Raw genomic sequence first — 21,476 nt, 5'->3', positions numbered from 1 at the left:
AGTGTAGACAGGACCCCCACCCACGATCCTGGGCAGAGGAGGGGGACGAGAGGGCGGGCACAGAGGGCTAACCGACACAGGCTTAATCTGGGGAACATGAAAAGTGGAATGAACCCGTAGGGAGGCAGGAAGCTGTAGCTTAACCGCGCAGGGGTTAACAATAGACAGTATCTTGAACGGTCCTATAAAACGCGGCGCCATCTTCTTAGACTCCACTTTCAATGGAAGATCACGTGACTTAAGCCATACCTCTTGACCAGGAGATTAACCGGGAGCCTGGGACCGGTGATGGTTGGCTTGCCTCTGCATGTACGACGAAGCTCGGGACAGAGCTACCCTGGCCTTCCTCCAGACCTTGAAGCAGCGGCGCATGTGGGACTGCACCGAGGGTACCGCCAGTTCCCTCTCTTGAGAAGGGAACAGGGGAGGTTGATGACCCAGAGCACACAGAAAGGGAGACAAACCAGAGGAAGCGTTAGTCAAGGTGTTATGAGCATATTCCACCCAGGGGAGCATGGAGCTCCATGACCCAGGGTTAGACCCTGTGACACAGCGGAGAGCGGTCTCCATCTCCTGGTTCGCTCTCTCGGCTTGCCCGTTGGTCTGGGGGTGATATCCAGAGGACAGGCTGGATGTGATGCCTAAAGCTTTACAGAAAGCTTTCCATACCTGGGAGACAAACTGGGGACCCCTGTCAGAGACAATATCAGTGGGTAGACCATGAGAGCGGAACACATGTTCAACCAAAATATCAGCCGTCTCTCTGGCAGTGGGCAGTTTAGGTAGGGCCAAAAAATGAGCGAACTTAGAAAAACGATCAATCACAGTAAGAATGACAGTCTTTCCAGACGAGGGGGGAAGTCCAGTGACAAAATCCATAGCAATGTGCGACCAGGGCCGGCTGGGTATTGGCAGAGGTCGTAGATGACCAGCGCTGGCCTGGGTGGAGTTCTTACTTCGTGCACATACCGTACAAGCAGCAATGAAGGCTCGAGTGTCCGCCTCCATCCTGGGCCACCAGAACTTCCGTCGCACAAAGTCAAGGGTCCGAGTAACTCCAGGGTGACAGGTAAGGGGAGACGAGTGAGCCCACTGAAGTACCTGGGAGCGAACAGACTCAGGGACAAACAACCGGTTAGGAGGACCCCTCCCAGGGTCAGCTTGATGATGTTGAGCCTGTCTAACAATCCCTTCGATGTCACATGTGATGGCCGCAATACTGCAGGTAGGAGGCAAGATGGGTTCAGGGTTACTACCAGTATCAACAGCCGAATGAACACGAGACAGGGCGTCAGGCTTGACGTTGCGTGACCCAGGACGGTAAGACAGAGAAAAATTGAATCTCCCAAAAAATAGTGCCCACCTGGCTTGACGGGGGTTGAGCTGCTTCGCCGACTGGATGTATGCCAGATTTTTATGATCCGTCCAAACGATGAAGGGTTGTTCCGCCCCCTCCAACCAATGCCGCCACTCCTCGAGAGCCAGCTTAACGGCGAGCAGTTCACGATTGCCAATATCATAATTCCTCTCTGCCTGAGAAAGTTTCCGTGAAAGAAAAGCACAGGGATGCAGTTTGTTATCTTCAGGAGAACGTTGTGACAACACCGCACCTACCCCAGTGTCGGATGCATCCACCTCCACGACAAACTGGCGGTCGGGGTCCGGCTGCATCAGAATGGGAGCCGAGGCGAAGCGATGTTTCAGTTCTTCGAACGCTGATTCGGCCCCTTCATTCCAAGCGAACGGTAGTGAGATGGAGGTGAGAGCGGTGAGTGGCGCCGCAATGCGGCTGTAGTCCTTGATGAACCTCCTGTAGAAGTTCGCAAACCCCAGGAATTGTTGAAGTTGTTTGCGGGTGGAGGGGGCTGGCCAGTCCGTGACAGCAGAGATCTTAGCTGGGTCCATCCGCAACTCCCCCTGAGCTATTATGTAACCCAAAAAAAGAGGTCTCAGACACATGAAATTCACATTTCTCCATCTTCACAAACAGTTTGTTCTCCAACAACCTTTGCAACACCTGGCGCACATGCAGTTCATGTTCCTGGGAGGACTCTGAGAAAATCAGGATATCATCCAGATAGACAAAAACAAACCGATTCAACATGTCCCGAAGGACATCATTCACTAGTGCCTGAAAAACAGCAGGGGCATTGGACAACCCAAAAGGCATAACCAGATACTCAAAATGTCCCAAGGGTGTGTTGAAGGCAGTCTTCCATTAATCACCTTTACGAATGCGCACCAGGTGATACGCATTTCGTAGATCCAGTTTGGTAAAGATAGTTGCACCATGAAGGAGGGGAAAAGCAGAATTAATTAAAGGCAGAGAATATTTGTTCTTAATGGTGATGTTGTTAAGTCCACGGAAATCAATACAGGGTCTGAGGGTCTTATCCTTCTTTCCAACAAAAAAGAATCCCGCTCCTACAGGTGACGAGGAAGGACGAATAATACCTGCCGCCAAGGAGTCCCGAATGTAGTTCTCCATAGCCTCCGTCTCCGGGCGGGAGAGATTGTACAGGCGACTGTTGGGGAGAGGGGCTCCTGGCTGGAGGTCAATGGCGCAGTCGTAAGGCCGGTGAGGAGGAAGAGAAGTAGCTCTGTGTTTGCAGAAAACGGATGCCAGGTCATGATACACGTCAGGGACAGCAGAGAGATCCATGGACTCCAGTGGAGGTTGAGGCACAGTGCTGGCAGGGGTCTGAGCAGAACACAAACAATTCACATGACAAAATGTGCTCCATGAAACAATTCTACCTGTCACCCAATCAATGTGTGGATTGTGTCTTATGAGCCAGGGGATACCAAGGACCAGGGGGGTCTGTGGGCAGTCAATGATGTGAAACTGAATGTTCTCCTGATGATTACCCGACACTCTGAGACAAACAGGCACAGTCTGATGAGTAATACGGGTCAACAATTGTCCATTTAGACCCTTAGCCTGCAGCGGACGGTCCATAGGTACAGTCTCTAAATCCATTTGTTGAGCCAACTCTCGATCCAAAAAGCTTTCATCGGCACCAGAGTCAACCAGCGCACTAACAGGGAAATCCTGGGACTGCCACTGGAGGGATGCCTGGAGCAGAATGCGGGGAGAAGAGGAAGAATCCGCTGCTCGGCTCACCAAAACTTCTCCCATTAATGATGAGCCGGCCCTTTTCCCGGACGAACTGGGCAGGAAGGAACGAAATGACCAGCTTCTCCACAATACAGGCAGACCCGAGCCTGAATACGACGTGCACGCTCCTCTGAGGACAACCGTGCACGACCCACCTTCATGGCTTCGGGTTCAGTGCTCCTAGTATCGACTCGGGAAGACTCGGCCTTCTCCGTAGGGAAGAGGCGGGGAGGAGTTGGTTGACGACAGACAGGTTGCTTGGAACTACCACTCCTCTCCCGGCGGCGCTCCCGAATCCGATTATCCAACCTGATGGTGAGTGAAATAAGATTATCCAGCGTAGGCGATTCATCATATGACACCAATTCATCTTTCAAGGTCTCAGCCAAAGCATTAATGAACACTCCTTGTAATGCCTCGTCATTCCAACCACTCACTGCCGCTAAAGTCCGAAACTCCACTGCCATCTCCGCCACACTGCGAGACCCCTGCCGAAGAGAAAACAAACGTTTAGCAGCCTCCTTGCCCCGTACGGGGTGGTCGAAAACCTTCCTCATCTCAGTGGTGAAGGCAACGTAAGCGTTGCAAATGTCCGACTGACTCTCCCAGACCGCGGATCCCCAGGAACGAGCGGAACTGCTAGTAGAGTTGATAAGGTAGGCAATACGGGCTCTTTCTGAGGCGTAGGTGAGGGGCTGTTGTTCAAACACCAACGAGCATTGAGTCAAAAAATCACCACAGGTTCCCATGTTCCCGTCATAGCGCTCTGGAGCAGGAACAAAAGGCTCTCTGATCTGGGCTGGAGGAGCCGGAAAAACAGGCGGAGCATGAGAAGGAGCAGTTTGTATGCCATGAACGAGGGGTGCATTATTAACTTGGGTAGTAAGGGCAGACACTTGATTGGTGAGTAATTGAACCTGATTAAGCAGCACCTGACTGTTCTCGGATATAGTCTTAAACAGGGTATCATGTTGGCCAAGTAAAATGCCCTGATTGGCTATGGCAGTCCAAATTTGAGTGCACTCTGGGGTGGTATCCGAGCTACTGTCTGCTGGGTTCATGTTGGTCAGATCATACTGTCATGATTTAACTGGATTTGAACCCAAATGCAGACAACTACACCGAGCCAGAGAAGGTTTAACAGGTTCATTTACAAAGTTCAATTTGTCCAGGTTTCCAATAATAGGGGAAGAGCAAGTCCAGGTTTACAGGGAGGGTAACAGATCCAGGTTCAGAGCAGGTGTGGTACCGTAATGTCCTAGTGTCCGTGGCGAGTCCAAAAGGGAGGTCCGGTAGTGGAAAGCAGGATGGTGGTGGCAGGAGTGAAGCGGAGGCAGGAGTCAGGTTCCAATAATCTGTGGCACAGGAGAAAAGTAACTAGAACAGGCCAAAAACACAAAGGGCGAAAACAAGCAGGTTGAGTCAACAGCGAAACTAACATGGTCGTCTTGACTATGATCTGACGATGAGTGGCAAGTTTGACCGGGTCTTTAAGGCTGAGGTGATTATGGTGAATGAGCTGCAGCTGGAACCCTGACTCCCGCACACCAGACTTCACTCCTGCAATCAAGGACAGACAGAAGGGAGGGGGAGAGCAGAGAGAGAGCTACCTAGCAGCAGTAGGCCTAACAGATTGTGGTTTAAGGATTGTTGTTGACTTAGACCATCAAATGTGTGTATTTTTTCTATTACAAAATTCTATAGGAAAACTCATAAAAAACCATAGGAAAACATAGGATTTTTCACACAGGGTGCCTTTCCTTTGCTTGGTGGGCCGTTTGGGAACTTTTTTTTGGCATAATTAGAGTATACCCACTTCTCCAAGCACCACTACACCACTGCATAGGGCCAATGGAAAGACAGCATGATGTTAAAGGAGTCCATAATCTCTGACATAATAAGGCAGTAGGTCCCAATCATAAGAATACAAAAACACAACCATTAAGCATTTCCCAATCGAAATGTACAACTATTACTTACCATTGCAAAAAACATTTCACATTTAGCACACAAAGTAACCACTGACCTAAAGCTTAAAGTGGAACTGACAGCGTTTTAACTACTTTGCAGATATGAAACAAACAGACAATCATAATATCAGTCAAAAATATCTAATTCCCAGTTTATTATACAAAACCAACTTTATAAGAGATTTTAAAAGTAAATGTAGGTTCTATTTGACTCAACGTTCCATGATGTACACTAAGGCATTGTTGGCAGAATAGATGGATGCAGTTCAATGCATGATTAATATAATTCACCAATACATTTCTTGGTAGTCCAAAAAATATTGCTATCAGGTTGTAAATCACAGCTGGCCTGGTACATTGTTTGCTGCCTCCATTTGGGATGCACTGTTTCACTTTCAATGACTCAATATTCTGGACAAAAACTGATGAATCTAACTAAGGCTAGGAATGTTAATACAATCAAACTAGCAAGAGCAATGATCACAAGTCAGTCATAACGTGGCTAATAGGCTAGCATATCTAAACACAGAGCCTAATGTTAGCTAGATAGCTAGCTAGCTGCTAGGAGGATGTCATGCCACTGGAGGAGTGGGTGAGTGACTGACTTTTCCCCTCATATCGTTTTTCGGTGGCTATACACAGCTAGAGATGCAGGTGTCATTTGGTTAGCTAGCAAGAACTTGAACAACTGTTATCCAGTTAGCATATCTTTTGCGTTTGCAAATTCACTCTCGCTATCTACTCTGATTTCAGAGCACTCTCGTCTGAGTGTGCCAGAGTGCAGAACAACAGATGAATTTGCAAACGCGCAACACCCACTGAATATGACAGGTGTCAGTAAACGTAGGCAAAAATGTATGTAATAGTCAGTCAAGAACACTCTAGATAACATGTAAACAGCCTAACCAGCTCTGCTATGGCGAGTAAAATGGTCAGAGTGAGGTGTTCTCTCATTTGTGTCTGGAAGTAGCTAGCTAACAAGCTAGCCAACTTTAGCCAGTTAGCTTGGGTGCTTGGTTGGGACAAGCATGCATTGGCAGGCAAGCTGCAGAAGAACGAAGAGGCTACAGTTCCCCATTGTTTATCAGTGCAATTTTGACGGCCAACTAGCTGAAAAAGTTTGAGAGGGTTAATCTAATGTTCCTTTGTTAGACTTTAGCTCATTTTGCTCTGGCTAGCATTAGTTTTTGATCTTGTTGTTGTTGATGTGCATAACTGAGGGAGAGAGAGCCTACCTTTTCATGGTTATTTCATCAATAGGACTGTAAAGTTCCCAAATGTATGAGGACTTCTGTGGTGTTTGCATATCTTCAGAAATCCATTCAGGTGTATTTTGTGGCTTTTGGCGAATGCATTCTAATGATCTAAAGTCGCGCTGTTGCAACTGCCTGTAAACGCACAGTCCTGTTCAACGTGAATGATGGCAGGCCTATGTGGCAAATAGCTTGTTTGTATAAAAGCCTACTGTAGCTCTGATTGGCTATAGTGCACCGGTTTGTGTAGACTCCAGTCTTGGACAAGACAGATGTTTTTATTCGGTTTTATTTACTGCAGTGTCTATTAATTGTCCAAGCGCATGGCCGCTTTCCCATTATATCGCTAGAGAATTTTCACAAATGCCTTAGTATACGTAATTCCCGAACATTCTAAGAATATATGAAAAAGTGAAAATGACCATATCTAAGTAGTCGCTTATCAGATTTTTATTTTTTTATGTCATATTCCTCCTGGGGTGTAAATGAACAGATTTGAATAAGATTTCATGTTGCACTTTAAATGTAAAAAAATGTCACACACATAAGTTATTTTCAAAGAGATGGCTAACAACAGCAAGCACACTGCAATAAAAAACCCAGTTCCACTCACCAGATGATGATAATTTGAAATGTTCACAGGGACTCCTGCAGGCATCAAGCTCTAGATCAAGAAGCCTTTGTCTTCCAAAATCATGTCTCCAGACGTGAAGATCTTCTTAAACCACAACTTCTGGACAATGGCTTTGTCCGACACAGATCCTGGATACAGATCACTGCAGTATGTTATCACCGCATTAGGTGCAACTCCCAGAGGTAGCTTGAATGAGTGCATTAAACAGTACACAGCGTAGGTTTGCTTCTGCAGATCCATAGGACTTGAAGTAGCAACTTCTATGTCAGTACAGTCAATGACCATCCTCTGCTGGACCCCTGAAAAGGCGCAGGCAAGCACGTTCGGTTCTTCTCCCGACTTGGAACAGTCTTCATGATGCTAATGAAAAAAAGCTTGTGGATCACGTGAATGAAAGTGATGGTAACAATGCTGACAGTGCTTTTACTACAACTGAATAGTTGATCCAGGTGCACGTTGGTGTAGCTGTGATGCAACTTCATAAGCGCCATAAACACTTGATCCTCAAATGAAAGCACCTCGACCCATCCACATGGCAAAGTAGATAACGCAGTCCTTGTAACGTTCCAAGTATGTCTTTGTCTGGAAGTCCTGTTTCCATCTAAAGTATACTGAACAAAAATATAAACGCAACATGCAACAATTTCAAAGATTTTACTGAGTTACAGTTCATATGAGGAAATCAGTCAATTGAAATAAATTCATTAGGCCCTAATCTATGGATTTCACATGACTGGGAATACAGATATGCATGGGCCTCACAATGAGCCTCAGCATCTCGTCACAGTATTTTTGTGCATTCAAATTGCCATCGATAAAATGCAATTGTGTTCATTGTCCATAGCTTATGCCTGCCCATACCCTAACCCCACCGCCACCATGGGGCATTCTGTTCACAACGTTGACATCAGAAAACCACTCACCCACACAACGCCATACACATTGTTTGCGGTTGTGAGGCCGGTTGGATGTACTGCCAAATTCTCTAAAATTACGTTGGAGGCAGCTTATGATAGAGAAATTAACATTTGGGATGGGCAGCATCACGTAAAAAGGCATTTGCATTCCACTGAGTGTGAGACGTTTGTTTACATTGTAGCCACTGTAGCAGCGTGAGCAACTAGTGCTAGCAATTCAGTGAACAACTATCCCAAAATGGAAATATCTGACACGAATAACAAGTAAACAAGTAACAGAATCAATCTCCTCAGTACCTGTTCATGAATTAAGTTGACGCTGACCAGAATAATTATCCTACAGTATAGGGTCCTCCTCTTGCATATTGCTTGGTCTGCAGCTCCATCGTTGGACAGACAAGCAAGCTTACATGCAATGATACAGGATAAATTTTTTTGAGCTAGCTAAATAAGATATTTTACTGACTGTTTAAGAATGATTATTAGCCAAAATAGTGGTGTTTCACAGTGAAGCTAATATTGCATTAGAGCTGCTAATGTTTTTTCTATGAGTAGGCTTACATTGTGATTAATTCATACAACTATCAGAACTGTGCATATTATTCAATTACATTGATGTTCAGGATAACATGGTTTTATATTCGTTGATAACTAATATTGAAAGGTGATATAATGTAATCTACTGGTCCCCTGTAGCTCAGTTGGTAGAGCATGGCGCTTGCAATGCCAGGGTTTTGGGTTCGTTTCCCACGGGGGACCAGTATGAAAATGTATGCACTCACTAACTGTAAGTCGCTCTGGATAAGAGCGTCTGCTAAATGACTAAAATGTAGATAAGAAGGCTTAGGCTACTTTATCCTAATATAAGCAAAATGCATTGGATGCAAATACTGGCATGTGATAAAGGATAACATGTCCAATATAATTATATAATTGCATATCAAACAGGAATATATGGGGTATTGTGTGTACAGTCGTGGAATGACACAAATATTAATTTTCACAAAGTCTGCTGCCTCAGATTTTATGATGGCAATTTGCATATACTCCAGAATGTTATGAAGAGTGATCAGATGAATTGCAATTAATTGCAAAGTCCCTCTTTGCCATGAAAATGAACTTAATCCCCAAAAAACATTTCCACTGCATTTCATCCCTGCCACAAAAGGACCAGCTGACATCATGTCAGTGATTCTCTCGTTAACACAGGTGAGAGTGTTGACGAGGACAAGGCTGGAGATCACTCTGTCATGCTGATTGAGTTAGAATAACAGAATGGAAGCTTTAAAAGGAGGGTGGTGCTTGAAATCATTGTTCTTCCTCTGTTAACCATGGTTACCTGCAAGGAAACACGTGCTGTCATCATTGCTTTGCACAAAAAGGGCTTCACAGGCAAGGATATTGCTGCTAGTAAGATTGTACCTAAATCAACCATTTATCGGATCATCAATAACTTCAAGGAGAGAGGTTCAATTGTTGTGAAGAAGGCTTCAGGGAGCCCAAGAAAGTCCATCAAGTGCCAGGACCGTCTCCTAAAATTGATTCAGCTGCGGGATCGGGGCACCACCAGTGCAGAGCTTGCTCAGGAATGGCAGCAGGCAGGTGTGAGTGCATCTGCACGCGCAGTGAGGCGAAGACTTTTGGAGGATGGCCTGGTGTCAAGAAGGGCAGCGAGGAAGCCACTTCTCTCCAGGAAAAACATCAGGGACAGACTGATATTCTGCAAAAGGTACAGGGATTGGACTGCTGAGGACTGGGGTAAAGTCATTTTCTCTGATGAATCCCCTTTCCGATTGTTTGGGGCATCCGGAAAAAAGCTTGTCTGGAGAAGACAAGGTGAGCGCTACCATCAGTCCTGTGTCATGCCAACAGTTAAGCATCCTGAGACCATTCATGTGTGGGGTTGCTTCTCAGCCAAGGGAGTGGGCTCACTCACAATTTTGCCTAAGAACACAGCTATGAATAAAGAATGGTACCAACACATCCCCCGAGAGCAACTTCTCCCAACCATCCAAGAACAGTTTGATGACGAACAATACCTTTTCCAGCATGATGGAGCACCTTGCCATTAGGCAAAAGTGATAACTAAGTGGCTCGGGGAACAAAACATCGACATTTTGGGTCCATGGCCAGGAAACTCCCCAGACCTTAATCCCATTGGGAACTTGTGGTCAATCCTCAAGAGGCGGGTGGATAAACAAAAACCCACAAATTCTGACAAACTCCAATCATTGATTATGCAAGAATGGGCTGCCATCAGTCAGGATGTGGCCCAGAAGTTAATTGACAGCATGCCAGGGCGGATTGCAGAGGTCTTGAAAAAGAAGGGTCAACACTGCAAATATTGACTCTTTGCATAAACTTAATGTAATTGTCAATAAAAGCCTTTGACACTTATGGAATGCTTGTAATTATACTTCAATATACCTTAGTAACATCTGACAAAAATATCTAAAAACACTGAAGCAGCAAACTTTGTGAAGACCAATACTTGTGTTATTCTCAAAACTTTTGACCACGACTGTAGATTGATGAGGGAAAACAATTATTTAATCCATTTTAGAATAAGGCTGTAACGTAACAAAATGTGGAAAGAGTCAATGGGTCTGAATACTCTCCGAATGCACTCTTTACACCTACTTACATTTTGGAAGCTAATAGATTGCATTTAGTTAAAAGATGATACATAATTGCAATCAGAAGATACTATTTACATGTAAATACTATTGGTAACAGAATAAATAGCAGAAGAATAACTGCAGATTACACAATGCACCCAATGTAGGCTACTGCCCCTTTAAGAGCTAGAATAGATTTTGTACCCTATGTTGTGATTCTCACCAAATATGTTGTAATCTTCTCACACTATTCAAACCCCACAAGAGAATAAGCAGTTTATGAAGCTCTCTTTATAAATCACATATTGCAAACACATTATCACCGTATGCAGAGTTTATTCCGTCGTACACAAATAGCGCTGGATAGCGACAAGCGAAACAGGCACAGGGGGAAAATCTACCCTGGCTATACAAGGTAACGGTAGCTCCAACAATAACAGGCACAGGGGAAATATCTACCCCGGCAATAATAAGGTACGAGTAGCTCCACCGAGCTACACTACTCTCACAAATAAACAATCACCCACAAGGACAAGGTGGGCAGAGGGAACACTTATACACGGACTAATGAGGGGATAAGAACCAGGTATGTGTGATTGACAAGACAAGACAAGACAAATGGAATGAAGAATAATGGAGTGGCAGTGGCTAGTAAGCCGGTGACGACGAACACCGAAACCTGCCCGAACAAGGAGGGGAGGCAGCCTCGGCGGAAGTTGTGACATATCTGAACTAAAAACTCCACACATATTTTGCAATTTCTGTACATCCTTTGCCAATTGCTAAACAATATGCCAAAACCACACACATTTTTGTCTGAGAACCTGCTCATCATCTTCCCTCTTTTGTGGCACCAATGTGAGGGGTTATCGCAGGGGAAACTGTTTTGCAGTATTCTAGTGTCTGCTGTGGGAATAATGACAAGCGAACCTGGGGAGCTTTGTGTTCACATTGTCCTAAAAAAGGGAACCGGACCGAGAAATTCAAGCAAATCGAATTCAGACCACCTCTCGAGATGGTCTCAGTTCAGTTCGCTTTGGGGGCTCTTTTGAGGGGTCTGAGTTACTTTGGAGTGTTCACACTGGACAAAAAAATTCAGCGAACTGCACCGAGTTCACAAAAGTTGCCTGAAAGTGTGAAAACACCCTTAGCTACCTCCAAACGAATTGGGAAGTACAGTTTTCTCCTGCCTAGCCAATTTAATGGAGTGAAACGCAATGGGCCTGGATTCACAAAACCTTCTTAAGAAATGTCTTAATAAGTGCCATTTTCCCCTCAACTTTATACTTAAGAAGAAACTTACAAAAAGTTGCTATTCCTCAATAAAGTTATTGGAAATGTTTCTTTCTACATTTCTTCCTAAGAAAAAAGTTAAGAAGAAATGGGATTCTTGAAAATAATGTTCTTGGATTTCTTCTTGGAAATGTACTTAGCTTTAGGACGGCTAAACCCTTGTCTTGCGCAGACTGGTCAGGAGGTGAGAATTAAAAAAAATACATTTTAACTAAAAACATCAATGTAAACCTTCATTTGAAAAGCTTTTAATTACATATTTGACTAAATAATGAATATTATAATAATAATAGTTGAAATGGTGATATAAAATCAAATGAAGACAAGCTAAATGTATTATTAAAGTATTAAAATAACAATAGTCAAACAACTTCCATTTAATGGCAATAGTCAAAAACAGTAATAATCAAACATGAATATTTAGTGATTCAAAGCTTACTATGATACTTTGAAGGATGGAAGTTCTTTGGATAGCTGCTAGAGAGAGGGAGAACCCACAGAAGCCACTCAGAGATCGGATGGATCCTCTACATGTCCCTGACCATGTTCTACTGAGGCAATATCGACTACCATGACACTATCATGTACTTGGCTGACCTTCTAAATGAAAACTTAAAAAGAAAGACCATGAAATCATGCCCTCTTCCAATCATCCTACAAATCAAGATAGCCCTGAGATTCCTAGCATTGCGATCCTTTCAAGCCTTGCTAGCAGGGACAGTGGGAGTTAGTCAGTCCTCTGTGAGTCGGGTGGTTAGTGCAGTGTGTGTGATGCACTGTGTCGTCATGTGTGAAGATGTATCAAGTTCCCATCAACTGCAGCTGAACAAATAAGCACCAAACAAAAGTTTTTTGAGGTGGCTAACTTCCCCAATGTCCTTGGTGTAGTGGATGGGACCCATGTGGGAATAAAGGTCAGTGACAATGACAAGCTTCTGTCAAAACATGTCTACATAAGTACAGTTTGCACCCCACCAAAATGGATTATTTCAGTAGGCCTTATAAGTATCTGATGTAGTCTTACCATTTCTCCTGATAGGGTCCACGTGAAGAGGAGGAAATGTATGTTAATCGAAATAACTTCCACTCTATCAATGTCCAAGTAGTCTGCGATGCCACACTAGCCTTCACAAATGTTGTTGCCAAATGGCCTGGGAGCACACGACTCCTTAATTTGATCAAATTCAGCCCTGGGAGTCAAGTTTGAGGAAGGGCACATTCCTGATGGATGGCTATTAGGTAAAGAAATCACTAACCCTTTCTTTCCTTTACCTGATACCTGTTACCTGTGTAATTGTTTTATGGTCCACAGCACACTTAAAATAGTGTTGCTTCTTATAATATCAATTTAATACTTTGTATTTTGGGGGTTTTAGGTGATAGTGGCTATGGACAAAAAACATGGCTCATAACACACTAACAACAACGCAGAGGATAACTATAATCATGCTCAGATGAAAACAAGGTGTCTAGTAGAGAGATCTATCGGAGTCCTAAAATCCAGATTCAGATGCATTGACCGCTCTGGGGAGTTATTTTATACAGCCCAGAAAAAACATGCAAGATCATAACCTCGGCATGTATCTTGCACAACATCTGCATACAAAACAGGATGCCACATCCCAATATTATTATTTTTCGCTTCTCCATGGCAAACTTCTCATTCTCATTCTCCAGGGGTAATCTCTCTCTCTCCTACTTCAGCAGCTCCTTCTGCACCCTGCACATGCCTGTGACCTCCCCCAGGAGCGTCCACTGGACAGCCACCATCTCCTTCACACCAGCAAGCCTCCTTGCCCAGGGTGGCACTGGCTCGTACATTGGGGTGTCATGATGCATAAGGATCTGAGACAGGCACATCTCCTCTGTATCTTCAGTGATGATCTTTTGAGGAAATACAGTGAATCTATTATGGGAATGATAATGTGTTGTAGGACATAGGCCTATTGTAGAAGAATAATAAACTTTCGAAATTACAAATCAAACAAACAACTACCTCTGCTTGTTCTTCTGTCATATGATCACGATGATCCATGGCTCCCACATCTGGGCACAGGGGCATATGGATGAGGTCCAGTGTTATATCTGGAAGGTCAGACACATCGTGTCGATGACAACAAAGTTTCAAAAGCTGTAGGCTTGATATGATGAGAGAAGTAAACAAGTGTAAAGTTAGCTTCACGACTGGATACATTTGTAACCATGGACGTTTTCTTGCTGCCACTGCCATGGTTGGCTACAGGACATTTAAATACGGCAAGAAAGCTCATTAAACGCACATTATCTAGCTAGCTAGTAATTAACAATATATTACAATATTCTAGAAGTGTTATATAGCTAACGTTAGCTCGTCAATTTACAAATAGTCATGATAAGCTCCCACTTAGTCCTACAATTCAGTTGCTTTTAGGTGGGGAGCTCGGGGCTGAAATTGAAATGGCTGTTTGGTTTGGTCTTGCAAACCCACAATCCAGTGATTCGACACATCATCGGTCAAGCATGTATTTTCCCACGTGCACAGGGATGGTTGGTTAGTTCGTGAGTTTTACTTAATTGGCACCCTGCCAACGCAGTGAGTGGCACATGAAGGCCAAGGATTTTGAACAATTGTATAACAAGAATTCAGAGATCACCTGCGTGGCCAAAAACCTGATCATTCTTAAAAATAAAAAATATCCTTATGAAACAAAAATAGTAGCTTGCTTGTTTATTGGAATGCAATACATCAAATAAAGTTTGCTTTACAGCATCTAACAGCAAAAGCGAAAGGATTGTGTTTGTTGTCGTTCTGTTTTATGATAAATATATAAACAATGAAAAGCTCATTTTTCACATAACTGAAGGCGCAAATGTTTGTAGGCTATTGTGAGAAAAAGGTCTCAATAGCAACACATTATATAGAGGTGTTACCCTTTAGTTCACAGATAATTAACCACTAATATAAACTATGAAACATTACAAATAATTGAATATATGTATAACAATTTTTTATTCAATATGCCTATAAAATACTAAATTTGCCATTTATCTATATTTACTTTGATATATTCATAATTATGTAGGTAGGCCTATGCACGGAACACTTTTTTCCTAAATGTAGCCTACTTCCAAAATGGTATAATTCAACAACAAAAATGTTTATGGTTGTTGAACTGTAGGTTTGTGTTATTATCAAAGATAAATATAATTAATTTGAATGTTTTTCGCAACATACTTCAAACATCTTACAATATTTGTAAAACAGTAGCTAGGTTGCCATCCAATTGGCGACAGACTTTCATGCTAATATTCTAAAATCCGCATTAAGAAAAGATGTGCATTTTCCCTCCAGTGAGTCGTAGTGAGGACGACACGCCATATCATCTCGTGATTCCAAGTTTACTTCGATATGATGGTTAATATATCAATACTTGCGCATAAAGGCGTTTCCACCGCCATTTCGCGCATAATAAATGTTTCCGATACAAAAATATCCCACCATATCGAACGAACAAAGTAGGCCTATCTGTCGGCATTTATAAAATTGTACCGAAACTTCCTGTTTCCATCACAGCTGTCGTGATTTTTTTTCTATATGTATGCAGTAGCCAATGATTTTACTCGCATGAAAACCGTGGATGGGCACGTGGTTATAGATGAGTTTATTGTGCCAAATGTATTGCTCAGTAAAAGCTGCGCATGCGCGTCAAGAGACGGCGGTAGACCCTGCTGTTTTTTTCAAATCCAGTTCAAACATAGAGATAGATAGAGGACTCATTTTTGTACGTGTGCTATTATAGCGTCTGTGACAGAATGGGTGGCGCAATTGAGGCAATCTCCTTTTTGAAGTAGTCAATTTTCTTCTTCACGATTGGCTGATCCCTCCTGATGACCCAGTTGGACATGACTTCAACAGGGTCATCAGAAGGGTCTTCACTAGTTACCACAGACACAAAGTCATAAACCCTGCCTATTTCTACAATTTCTCTTCTTAAAATAATATTTTAAATCTAACCTTAACCACACTGCTATCCTTATGCCTAATCCTAACCCTAAATTAAGATTAAAAGCAAATGTTTGTTTTTGAATGAATGAATTTTTACCATACAGCCATTTTGACTTTGTGGCTGTGGTAACTAGTGGAAACCCCACCAGGAAGGATCAGCCAATGAAGTTGGAAGTCCCACCCAGTTGACTACATTAAAATGGTGGAAGCCCTCAATGGCGGTGCCCATGCTAATATAGCTTTTTGGCCACTAGAGGCCTCTATCATTCTCTATGAGTTCAACCCAACGCGGCCAGCTGAAGCAAAACAAGAAGCAGGGAAATCCAGATGAACAGACAAGGTAAGAATTAAATTTTTACCGACAAAATCCACGTAATTTGGAAACGCGCCTGTCATAGGTTTATGTGCAGACACAGTTATATTGAAGAGGAGTAAACGGAGGTATTTTTTTTCTTAGCTATGCAAGCTTGATTCAGAAGGCCTGGTGACCCACATTCGTAATCTAGGCTAGAAATACCCGGGAGTGTGCAGTAGAACGCCGCATAGGTTTTTGATGTTTAAATATGCCCCTGGTTTTCGTGTGTTTACCATTTTAATTAGTATTGTGGATGTATCTGTCGCATAATGTGTTATAACTACGTTGCTATATTTAGCCTGGTAGCTCGCATTGACCCCTGTTTTGGAGTGATGAAACACGCAGTTGGTTTCGGGTGCGCGTTTGCAATGACAGCACAGTTGCGTCTCTTTCACTGTAATTTCTAACGATGTTCCTTTTGGGGTTGAACCTATAATGTCAGTGGGTTGAACGCTGCGGTTGTGCAGTGAAGTGAACAGTAGCTGTGAATGTGAGTTAAATTTGTACAGTGCAATCGGAAGCTTTTGCAGGGATGGGGGCTGAAACAAATCCAATTTACCCCCAACATTTTCACCCAGGATCTGCGGACGCAACCTGTAAACGTAGCTGGGTGATCCAGTGAGAAATGCAGATAGGCTACACATCAATATTATGCAGAGGAAATCCGTAAAAGGGGAGTAAACACTTTGCATGTCAGGATCTGGTTGAAAAGACGTCAGTATGAGGTTTTATTCTGGTCGCAAACTGGTTGAAAAATTATGTTTTCTAACGTCTTTTTACTGACCAGAATATTACATATTTTTCAGACCACCATACGACCAGTTGGTTGTAATTGTGACCTCTATCTGATCAGCTGGTCATAATTCTGACCACTATATTATGTGCTATATTATGTAGCCTACTGGTCATAGTTAAGACCTCATCATAACCTGGTAATGACCACCTGACTACAGCTTATTACCTACACTCTTAGAAAAAAGTGTTCCAAAACGGCTCTTCAGCTGTCCCCATCGAATAACCCTTTTTGGTTCTAGGCAGAATACTTTTTGGTTCCATGTAGAACCTGCGTACAGTAATTGTTTCATAATTCACCCACAGAAATTACATGCATAGAAATATTGTGAGTATATAAAGGCCCATTGTTTTATTTGATTAATGATTAATAAGAGTGGTGTGATGCGGTAGATCCTCATCAAGGACCTCTGAGCACAGAAAGCGATCTGGAGCATAGTGGCCCTCTTGAAGAGTCGTGTGATGGATCAGATCTGCAGTGAAGAGAATCAGCGCATTACAACTTTATCAATTTGAGATTTTTTAAGCAAACTAGAAAAGGACATTCTTGAAGAAACTTTGTGGACTCAGCTGGCTAAAAGTATTTGCATGGTACTAGTTGAAGAATTTTGTGGCAGTTGTAGCTTAGAGATGTCTTTAAAAAAGAACAACTTGCTCATATACATACTTTGCGTCCTTCACCAACACGGTTTAGGGGCATATTTCGGGACTTTCCAGAGGGCCCGCAACACATCAATCTCCTGAGTTTTCATGACACTTACTGTAAGCATAAAACATTTAATGATTAACGATTAGCATAATGTGGGCATGCAGTACACGACATGACAATAACGCACAGTAAAATATCTTAAACAGTCAGAATCGACTAAAAGTGGTAGCAATGGCATGTTTGCTCCTCTGTCCCTACATATTGAAGTCGGACATTAATTAATTGGTCATCAAACAGAAACATTTTGAAGAAAGAGGATATCAAAATTAGACAGTAGTTGGATAATGAAAATGTTTAACTCCTCTCTAAATGGTAAAGTTTTGCTTAATCCTAATACATGTAATATTCTTTTTATAAACATACCGCTCCATAATCCTGAGGACATTGTCCCGGACAAAGGTTCCCCAATTGAGGAAGTTTGTGTAAAGAGGCAATAGAGACAATAAAATATTATATTGTTCAAAAGTTAGGTGTCTGTCATATAATTCCTGCAACAAACAGTGTTAGAAATGGGTGTAATTGGCTAATCTCGTCCTCTTCTCTGCAACTTCACACGTGTTTGAGTGAGCGACAGAGAGAATGAGCAAGAGAGAAATGGGAGAAACTTTACATCACTCACCAACAATGTTCCCGGCACTGAGCAAATTTCAGGTCTGCTGAGCGCAAACTTGAATGTTGTGAAAATTCTATGCAACTTCCAGTGCGCTTTTGCTGTAAACACTGAGGCTGTACCCACTTTAAGTTACAGTTTTAACAGTGGCCATGTAGGCTACTGTGGCTATTTGATCATAATGTAGGCCTCCCAGAGTAGTCTACCGTCAAAAACAATATAGAAAATGCATCCCATAACATTTTAACATGGAAATAGATGTTCTATCATTCAGCCTACAGTAGCAGCCAATGTGTGGTGTTCAATGTAGGCCTAAATTATGAGACTTTTGAAAAAAACATGCAGGGCTTGACATTAACCTGTTTATCCACTTGTTCTTCAGACAAGGAGGTGACTGAAAATGTTGTTTTGTTGTTTGATGCAAGAAACCACTTTACAAAATAAAATGCATTATTATTCCCATACCATTATTACAAAGAATCAGACAAATTATGCTACCCTCTGCCTATTGGCTACTTAGCTTATTCAAGCCTGTCTCAAAATACAAACTGCCCCTTTAAGACAAAAAAAGCTCTTTACCCGACTTGCCTTTCAACAATGTCTAGAAATGTACACGTTTTGTGCTCTTGTAGGAAGCAATCACTCCCCCATTGCTGACTACAAATGATCTATAACTGGGCTAATAACTCAATAACTAGCAAAGAATATGAACAAAATGTGGACACATGGCTACATGCAGCTCTTGCTTTGATCTCAAAACAAGCTCATCTACTCAGACCACAGCTGTAAACAAAGTCCAGTTCAAAGTAAACACCACATGTCCATATATGGCAATGGTCTATTTGCATATAGGCCTACTGCAGCTCTGATTGGTTATGCTGCACTGGTCTGTGTAGAGGACAGGCTGAGTCATGCCCAATAGAATCCTACTCCGATGCGTTCTGCCTACAACAACATCTCTTTCATAGTTCGTTTTGTTTTGGTATGTTGCATTGAAAGTGGCTAATATTGCGTTGATTGGATCACAATTGCCACAGTAAAGGGAAACGTTGATAGTGTTAACTAACAGGGAAAACTCTAGAAAGTTGAGTGAAGTTCAATCTCGTGCTTCTCTCTGTTGGCTGATATTTCTTCTGCGCTCCCGGCAGTCTCTGGGCAAATGCGCGCCCACGCGCAGCTTAGAGGGAACATTGCTCACCAAGGGAGGTGTCTGTTAAATCAGGACACAAGGGTTTTGCACCTGGGGAAAAAAGGCGAGTTAAAATTCGATTTGATTTTCTTTACAATGTTATATTATTAGAAGCGGTGCAATTTAAATTGGATCTACTTACACTACACTCTTAGAAAAAAGGGTTCCAAAAGGGTTCTTTGGCAATCTGGCAGTCAGGCAGGCAGACGGAGAGAGATCGAGGGATAGACAGCAAAACATAGGCTATTTACATTTCTTAGTCAGCAGGCTGGATCACTTCTGTACTCCTTCCCTTTGTTCCCTCCTCCATCCTTCCATCCAAGCTGGAAGATTCCTGCAAAAACAGAGAATAAAGAATTGACAAAGGCAGTTGAGCGGTGTAATGTAATAATGTGTGTTGAGGGGGAGCAGGGATTGGCAAAATGTATGGTATTCTCAAATATAAAATACACAAAAATACAAGGATCTCTGATGAATTAAGAAAATCTTCACATCCATATTGGGGGTAGAAGTTTCAAGAATTAGCGTAGTTTACAGTCTTACGCACACAAACAATCAATGTTTAGTGTATTCATGTATTCTCTCTTTCTCACACACACACACACACATCTAACATGACACAACATTGACATGATGACAATCTTTTCTATAATTTATTGTGATCATAATCATAATCTCTCTTCCCCCTCTCACACAGATACACACATAGTTAGCATGACAACGTTGACATGACAATGTTTTTTCTAAAGTTATCTCTCTCACACATTTAGAGGACACACACACATAGAGGACACACACACCAGTGGTGGTCGGTGCCATTTAAGATGAGGGAGGACGATTTTTACTTTCCATGAGCATGGCCTTATTTCTATTACAGCATGTTGGATGACTGTCGTTCATATTCCATTCACCCTGTTCAATGTAACAGCGTTAGGTTTAGGCTACTACATGATTCTCGAATTTTTCCTATACCCATCATGAGGTTGCTACATGAGCATGGCCTTATTTCTATTACAGCATGTTGGATGACTGTCGTTCATATTCCATTCACCCTGTTTTATTTTTTATGAAATTCACTGAGGAGGATGGTCCTCCCCTTCCTCCTCTGAGGAGCCTCCACTGACACACACACATTTACTATCATTAACAGAAATCAAAGTGTCAGTTAGCTAGCTACAACCAACGCCTACAACAGGTCAAAATTAAAATGTATCATGTCCATGGAGGATTAGTCAGAGAGCTAACAGCTAGTTAGCTAAAATTAGCCAGCTAAATTAGCAAGCTAGCTAACTACAGTTGCTAGCTAAACACGTTCCTTAATGTTCTTCTCCCCAACAAACCGCTGCTTTACTTACAAAAGTAAAACAGAAATGCAGGAGAACAGGGGACTACCACTTAGCAGTCAAATCTTTTCAAAGTTTCTTGTGTATATTTCGAGAAACTGTGGTTTTCCAGCTGTGTTGTTGTGTAGCTTACCGGGCGCTCTGTCCCAACTGCCATATGGAATGTTGAAGGATGCGCTCGAGCAGGCTGCCTGAGCGCAGAGATATATTGCTGCGCGTGAGACACAGATTCCAATCCAAGTTTTAGCTTAGTTTTCTTAAAGGTTTTATGGCAGACTACACCTATTGGTGTACTGCCGCCACATACTGTACGGGGTAGTGAAACAAAAAATATTCCATTGCTTTAGCTGGAACTGATATGCTTACCTCCTTATTTAGCTACTGAAATTAAAATCCAATTACTGCATGCATTATTTTAATTGCTTACAACCTTTCAGGAAAAATAGTAATATTTTCTGGGTCATATTCAGGTGCAATAATATTGGACTAATTATTGATGGAAATAAATGCGATAAAAATAGAGTTTTGTCAATCCTGGTGGATTGTAGTAGGCTATTGAATTAAAAGACAGAGGCCTATGTGTTATTTGTTAAATTCTGAAAACAAATTTAGTTAGTCATACTAGAACATCAAAACAGCATTTAGTGGAACAGAAGAAAATGTATAGCACAATAAACAGTGCAATTAGCT

The 21,476-nt window shown here is 42.5% G+C and overlaps 1 protein-coding gene across 2 annotated transcripts in view; it reads left to right on the top strand.

Annotated features, from left to right (window-relative positions):
- The first annotated feature begins 16,068 nt into the window (after positions 1-16,068).
- Positions 16,069-21,476, top strand: part of clocka (clock circadian regulator a) — a 70,951-nt gene continuing 65,543 nt past the window's right edge. Inside the window, exon 1 of one of the 2 annotated variants that reach the window (XM_084185467.1) lies at positions 16,069-16,128. The gene's annotated coding sequence lies outside the window, so the exon portion shown is untranslated. The remainder of the gene's footprint in view (positions 16,129-21,476) is intronic. The other variant, XM_084185466.1, reaches the window with a different exon arrangement.

The sequence above is a fragment of the Coregonus lavaretus genome, assembly GCF_964263955.1.
Source record: "Coregonus lavaretus genome assembly, chromosome: 21".
Taxonomy (NCBI): Eukaryota; Metazoa; Chordata; class Actinopteri; order Salmoniformes; family Salmonidae; genus Coregonus; species Coregonus lavaretus.
This window is presented reverse-complemented; position numbering and strand designations above follow the sequence as displayed.